The following is a 7,480-nucleotide window of genomic DNA, read 5'->3' on the forward strand; positions in this document are numbered from 1 at the left end:
TATTGGGGACCTCTGCCTTGGAGGTGCTCCAGGCGTGGTGGCTTTGGCTGGCTGTGGGCAGGTCTGGGTCAGCTGTTTGCAGATACCGCAAGGTGAATGGTTTGGCAGCACTCGAGGAGGGCTCTCTTGCTTTAGAATTGGGAGTGGAAGCCTCCTTTCCATGTGCCCAGAGCACAGCTCTTCATGTTACAATAGTGCCAGTGACAGTGGTGTACTTGGTGGAGAGCAGAACCGAGCGTGCTGTATGTACCTGCTCTGCACCTTGTGCTGCTTGGGTAATGTGCCCTAAACCTCACCTATGGTGTTGTGTTGGAAGTTTTCCATCGTTGGTGCTGAGTCTTTGACCTGTCTGCTGAGACCATTGCTTGGCTGGTGGGACTGGCTGGCCACAAAGATTAAAGGCAGGACCAAGTCGTTTGACATGTCAAACATCATTAAGTTCTTCTGCTAATGATATTAGCCTCCTGTATCAAAGCTGGAGCAACTGGTTCAAGTGCAGCATCACCAAGTCTGAGATTAGATGTGCTGAACTGGTAAAAATGATGGCCAAAAATCAAATCCAGTCTGAGAATGCGGCCAAACTTCGCAGCCAAATTTTAAGTTTATCAGAAAAAAGGGATCTGATTTAAATTCTTTGTCAAAGGCTGTTGCAAGGATGGAAAAGCAGATGGAATTCGGCAGCTAGAGGAGACTTGTCTGTCTTGGTTTTGTGCTTGTTAGAGTCATAAGCTGGAGTAAAACATGGAAAGGATGATGCCTTTATAATCAAACTGAAAATATTGCGCAAATGCCTGTACTGAATTCCTGACAGCCCCTTTAGTAGTGAGTAACAATTGTTCACATGTAAATGGACTGGTGACCTCACTGCCACAGCACTTTGAGGCTGGACTTTAGCAGGATTCCTAAAGCAGATTTGATATTTAGATAGAAAATAAGATTAACCAGAGTTTGAATGGAATATTTTAAAAAGTACAGACTACTGCAGGTCCCACTACCTGCTTTACCTGGTTGGAAATTCGCTAAAATGAAGATTTAGGCAGTCATTAAATACCAAAGGATGGAAGGTCACAACACTGGGAACGTGTTATCTTGAAAGTGTTTCCAGCAGTATTTCTTATGTCTTCTCAGTGATAGCTGGTATTGGCCCCTAATGGAATCAGGGAAAGGGATTAATTTTTAATTACTGGCCTGAGCATGGGAGCACCTGTGTCTGTTAGGACACTCCTTGCTACAAGGCATAATTTCTACTGAAAGCGGCATATATTGCTGGTACAGAAGCGGTACCGCTGATTGCAAACTTTTCTGTAAAACAACAGCTGAACTGTGAGTTTTTAACCAAGTCCTAAACCTAATCAAGCTTTGCATGATTTCAAGCAGCGGTTTGGATATTAAGTGCATCCCCTCATGTGCTGTTATGAATCTTTTATTACCTGCTGTAGTCCGAGTTGACCTCTAATGATACAGCAGAATTATTTTATTAATGCATTTTCCTGCAGCAGAGGACACTGCACTGGGCAGTAGCAGAGTCCCTGGCTTTGCCTGAAGTAACAGGTGTCCCTGGAGATGTGTCCAGAGAAATGGTGAGCTTCCCTGCCTGAAACCCCGAGTTTCAGTATAGTGGTATCTGAGGCCTGAAATGAAATATGCAGATGTGAGGTGATGCAGCAGCTGAGGCCTGACATCAAAACAAAGAGACTGATCGTGGTGGGGCTGGTGCCCTGGCTGGGCAGCGGGGAGCGGGCAGTGGGTGCAGCCTTTCTGGGCTGAGCAGCGGCAGGGAAAGTGCCGCTGCGCGGGGAGCGGCTCTCTGCGCTGTGGAGCCACTGCCTGGTCCACATGCTGCTCTGCTGCTCCGGCATGCTGCATACATGTTTCTGACCTCTTTTGCTGCCAGCTGAAGGAGGTTTTGCGAAGCAGCAGGCAAAAGGTGCGGGAGGCAAGAGCAGGGGAGTGCTAATTTGCCCCTGCCTCCCCCTGCTGAGCTGAGACAGGGGTAGAAACAGCCAGGAAACAGCGAACTCTCCCAGAGGCAGAGCTCATCTGTCCACTTTATTGCTGCTTTGCCCACAGTCATTTAACCTCCTGGAAAGTCAATTGGTTGGCGAGGGTTTGAATGTTGGTCTGGGCTTGCACCTTTAGTGCCTCCAGCAGCGTCATTTCCAGCAGAATGATTGGAAAACTGTATTGAGATAAATGACAAAATCAAAAGGTTTCTGCATTTGTGCAGGCAGGGGGACAAATCCTGACTCTGTTCAGCAAAGCAGCGAAAACGCAGACGTTCCCAAGCAGTGTTTTGCCACTGCTTGAGCTTCAACACAGCTGAAGGGCAGGGGACAGGGAGGCTACTGAAAAAAATGTCACCCCTTGCTCTGAAACCTCCATCACAGTACAGTTTGCAAGAGGTTTTCTCTGAGCAGGATGGATGGCAGAACAGAAAAATGCTGGCAGCTACAAGTGCCTTGTCTAGACCAGGGCTTCCATCATAGTGCTCTGCCCAGGGCAGACCCGGCTAGCAGCACTGGGAAGTTTTAATGGAAAAGGCTGGTGGAGGCATGCAGCGCTCTCAAAAGCCCTCCAGCCCCCGAGTAAAGTAATCTGCGTGGCCAGCTGGGAGTATGATGTTGCACTGATGCGCACTACATAAAGAGATGTGCGAGTCTGACATCCTACTCCTGCCTCCATTTCCATACGGCTTGATAATGACTTTTTCTGCTTAGAGGGTAAGGAGATCTTTCCCAATCATGTTTCAGGGCTGAGAGCTTCTCTGAACAGGACATCTTGGTCTGAATCTTGAAATTGGGTATGTATGAAATCTGGGAGAGAGACTACCTCATCAGCAGGGTTCTTCATTTGACTGGGATTGTTGCCCACTGGCAGGGCATGTGACCCTATTACTCATTCCTCCGGTCTAGGATAGAAAAAAAAAATTTCAGGTCTTCTGTGAGAAGTGTTTTTGTAATTCCCATGCACTTCCCCAGGGAATGTGGGCAAAGGAGTTCCATGAGGTGCACTCTCGGTGAGAAGGCAAAGTCAGTTATTTGATACACAAAGGGTTATTCTTAGTATCGGACTTGTTGATTCAGAGGTGCACGTAAATTACAGCCTGGATTTCCGCTTGCAGGATGAAAAATGTTTTGTTCTAATAATAAATACTGAATCTCTGCTGTTTCCATTTACATAACACACATGACACAATGTGTAAATCCTTGACAATATTTTTTCAGAATTTAGCAGCTTGTTTTTCTGCAAACATAAACATTTATTTTTGGTGTTAATAATTAATAATATGCCACATGCCCATAATAAATGCAAAATCTAATCTTGTATAGACATAAATGTGTCTGCCAAAGTGGTCTTTCTGTGCTGTAAATGACTTTCACAAAGTGGTAGCATACATTTTATTTTCAATCACTGTTGATTTGTTTTGTGAACAGATATGTCATTAAACTAAATGCTTTCCTTTGAAAATAACAAATACTTCACACATTTTTTTTTTTTCCCAAAAGAAAAATAGTCAATTATTAAAAAAGGGGAAGTGGCTAATATCAAAATCTTTGCAGCTGTATCCAAAGCAAAATGTAGACAGGAATGTGGAAAATCCCAGCAATGGAGGCAAGGGAACATGAGATATGAGAGCATCAGTCCTCATCTCTGCAGTGGAAAGAAGGAAACGACCTCCTTGGGGTCAAAGTCACTCCTGCAGTTGGACAGAGAATGACTCTACATGATTCAGAACAAGATACGGGAGCGGTACAGGGTAGCAGATCTAGGTACACCCTTCTCTCACCTATTCATTCCTCCCTTCAGAGCCCAGTATTTTTAGGTTTCATCATTTCCTAGAAACCAGCAGTAGCTGAGAAACCTCCTGACAAAGCCTTTGGGTTGTATTGCTCTTAATGGCTGTCCCACCTGAAGGCTGGCACTGCGGCTGCTCTCAGTTAGAGCGTGACAGCTCTTCCTTACTGTGTTAGCACAGCCAGCAGCAGCTGCTGGGCTGAAAGTTGCAGCTGTGCTCGTGAACCCTGCTTAACAAACTGGATCATATTATAACATTGATTAGTGGTACAAGATGGAATGTAGATTGTCTCATCATCAGTGAAGCCACACATAACTGTGGTTCGCTAAACTGCACTGGAAATAGCTGTCCTTACAGAGGAGGCTGAGCTGACTTTTGGGGAAAGGTAAGGATATGCTAACACCAGAGGAGTAACAAAACATCGAGGTGTTTTACTACTCTGTTTTGTAAAGACTTCATAGCTTCTATATTTGTTCTGCTTTTATTTATACTATTCCAAACCAACTGATAACTCTTTTTTAGGTACCTCTCATCTTTGTGGAAGGTTTAACTATTCATTCAGTTCATTGGTTGTGGTTAGCAGTGTGTATGACATGAGGGTCCTCAGAAATTGGTCAAACCTTCCAGAAAAGGTAAACCTTAATATTCCAGCATGAAATAAGAGAGGAGATGAAAGAGATTTATCTGAAGCATTTTCACGCTATCATTATGCATTCTGTAGAAGGCAAAGATCATAAAAGTCCAGTTGCTATTCATGGGCCAGCACTTATTAATCAAATGAAAATAAAGTGCCTTAATAAGGATGGGTTTAGAGTAACTGGGCTGGGCTGGCTCAGCCATTTTTACACAGTGACAAACTCCCTGAATGGTATTGTCTGAGGTTCTTTGGAGGAAAGTTTTCAAAATTCCCCGTTTTCTGAATTTCTCTCTGCTCAGTTCACCTTCTGCTTGGGCACTCTTTCTGCTGGAAACCCACAGGCACGTAGAGCTTCATGGAGGCTCACGTTGCTGTAGCTGAGCCGAGTGCTGGGGGAGCCTACTTACCCACATGGGTGGCCATAGGGTACAGCTGTCAATACAAGTGATCAAAAATGTGCACAGCAAAGGTTTTTTTGCCTTTGGAAAAAGGCTTTTAAGAATGGAATGTTCTACAGAAATGGTTTGCACCAATGCAAGCTTCAGTCATTTTTCAAGCATAGTAGTAAGGATAATACATTATAAAAAGGAACAGATTATTTGTCAAAAAATATTAGACCTGTTTTTGGCATGGAGGTTCCATCTTTTAATTCTATGTTTTGAAAATATTTCATGTCCTTGTTTTTTTCAGCAGATAGACTTGTCAGGTCTTGGAGTCAGGGACTGCTTCTTACGTTTGCGTACAGAACCTAACACTGCTCTCAGATGAGTTATGCATATAAGGTTGGACTTGCTACATATAATACATACAGTAATTAACAGTAATTCGTCATCTGTTGTCAGGTAACTTCTAGCTGTTAATACTATCCTAAACATCTTTCCTTTTCAAAAATAGCTTTTTAATGACATGTAGCTCTCATAGTATGTATGTGATAGCTAGCTGAACCAACCAGCCACTCCAAATTCAGTTCCCAAATGGAGCTTAATGTTTGGGTACAATGATGATTACGTTTGCTGTGTTAAAGAACCAGCTGTATTCTGTTCTCTCAGCAGGACAAAAGGCACATATTGAGAACTACCAGTTATTTACCCAATCCCACATATGTTCCTACACAAATACGGACATTTCTTAGTACCAATTTTAATCAGCCCAATATTTTAATATGGAATAGAAACACTCCAGGGATGATTTTCATTGTTCTTTTGTTGATGAATTTCTTTCATGGAGGAAAAGCATAGTTTAACATTCAGGAGTGAATTACAGTAGCGCTCTGGCATGGGATAAAAACACAAGAACAATGGGCAGAGGTAGCATTTAAATTAACTTTTCCCTCCCAATGAAAAGGAGAAATAAGTATATAAAAGCATTCACTACTTGAAAACCTGGATTATTAAGAGGCATTTTTGGGTGTCCATTTGATAGGAGTGTGGAACTCCTGGAGAGAGAAGTAGGGAAAACTCAGTTTTCATATGGCTGAACTACACTTTTGTCTGGTAACCATTAGTTTTGATTTGTGGTATACCATTACGAACCAGTGAAGGGCAGCACTAACCAACTCTTTTAGGTAACTAGAAAGATTACTAATTATGTTTTCAAGTTTAAAATTATGTAAACATTAATAATTTGACTGGATTTGCTATGAAATTGGTTGTGTTGCTGTATTACTGCAAAACTAACTTCAAGAGCATTCTGTAATAGAGTGGAATTCTGCAGCTACAAATTAACACCTTTTAATTTTAGGAAGTTTTAGGAAAGGGCATTTTATTTATTGAAAAACTGAATCTCTTGCTAAGAGTATGGTCAATTCAATTGCTTTTTTAGGTTATAGCATAGGATCTACATATCAAAACAGATTTTAGCAGATTGAATTATGTTTCATATCAGAAATACGTACACAATAATACAGATATTTTTGTAGTTCAAAACATTGGAGGCATGCTTTTCTACACAAATTGGTAGATGAGATTAGTTAATTTATTTCCGAAGTTTCCTTCAGCTTGCTTTATAGGAAATAATGATTTGTATGTCTGATAAACTCGTATTTATACTCAATATAACAGGATATTGGAAAGAACTTTCATTGGCAATTTTATTTTTTTTTCTCATGTCTGAAGATTTAGCTCTAAACTTGTACAAACTCTTTCAAAATACCATCTTATTTACTATGGTGTTTGGGAAGGAATAAATTAGAAGGTGCTCTACTGTTTAATCTCATTTTAAATGTTCTATGCCCATGTGCACATTTAAAAATTACTTTAACATCCTCCCCCCCACCCCCCAAAAAAGAATAATATCTTGACTTTCCATAGGAAGCTATGTTATACTGTAAGTTAATGCAAACAATAGTTCATCTGTTTACTTGTAAAAACAAAGCTATACATCATTCTGAATTGGAAGTATTTGTTATGGCTGTGAGAAACAGATGAATCAGTCCTGTTAGATGATTAACTGAATACCCTGTAAATAAAGATCTTCACTGTGATTTTATAGTAGAGAAAGGTCTCTCCATGTATGTTCAAATAGCTACCAACAATATTAATTTGCAGCATTGTTCTTTTTTACAGAAAAAATCATTATTCTAATACTAGGAGTATTTTAGTGATAAAGAGAACATCTCTTGACTCAGCTCACAAATGCAAGCGTGCGCGCATGCAGCCTTACTGTCTCCTTCACATCCACGCTGCCCACCGTAGCCTCTGGCCGCCCAGCTGGTCCGCAGTGGGGTTGCACAGACCGAGGGCAGTCCCCAGGGCTGAAGAGAGATGGAGAAATGTGTCTGGGGTCTCCAGGAGCAGTTCTTAGTGGAGTGACTCCCGCTGACCCTTTGGGCGGTATGCTGCTGATTAGCTTTTTAGACACATGATAAAGATTAGCGTAAAGCCCACCTGTCAGGCAAGCCCTTGCCTATTAATCCAAAAGTGTCTACTTTAACCTCAGAAGTTTTCGTGTGTGATATATGTAGAAGTAATCATTGTGTATGCCTCCACTGTGAGCAAAAAGCAAGTTTGTGAGAAAAGTTTTAAACAGTTGCTAGAGTTAACAGAACT

General features: G+C 41.7%; 1 protein-coding gene across 7 annotated transcripts in view; it reads right to left on the bottom strand.

The window, feature by feature from the left end:
• NTNG1 (netrin G1) overlaps nt 1-7,231 on the bottom strand; it is a 168,659-nt gene extending 161,428 nt beyond the window's left edge. For 2 of the 7 annotated variants that reach the window (XM_052801121.1, XM_052801120.1), the window contains exon 1: nt 7,095-7,230. The gene's annotated coding sequence lies outside the window, so the exon portion shown is untranslated. Of the gene's footprint in view, nt 1-7,094 lie in introns of all 7 variants that reach the window. The other 5 variants (XM_052801124.1, XM_052801123.1, XM_052801118.1 and 2 more) reach the window with 4 other exon arrangements.
• Between the last annotated feature and the right edge of the window lie 249 nt (nt 7,232-7,480).

Source organism: Harpia harpyja, chromosome 11 (assembly GCF_026419915.1).
Source record: "Harpia harpyja isolate bHarHar1 chromosome 11, bHarHar1 primary haplotype, whole genome shotgun sequence".
Lineage (NCBI taxonomy): Eukaryota > Metazoa > Chordata > Aves > Accipitriformes > Accipitridae > Harpia > Harpia harpyja.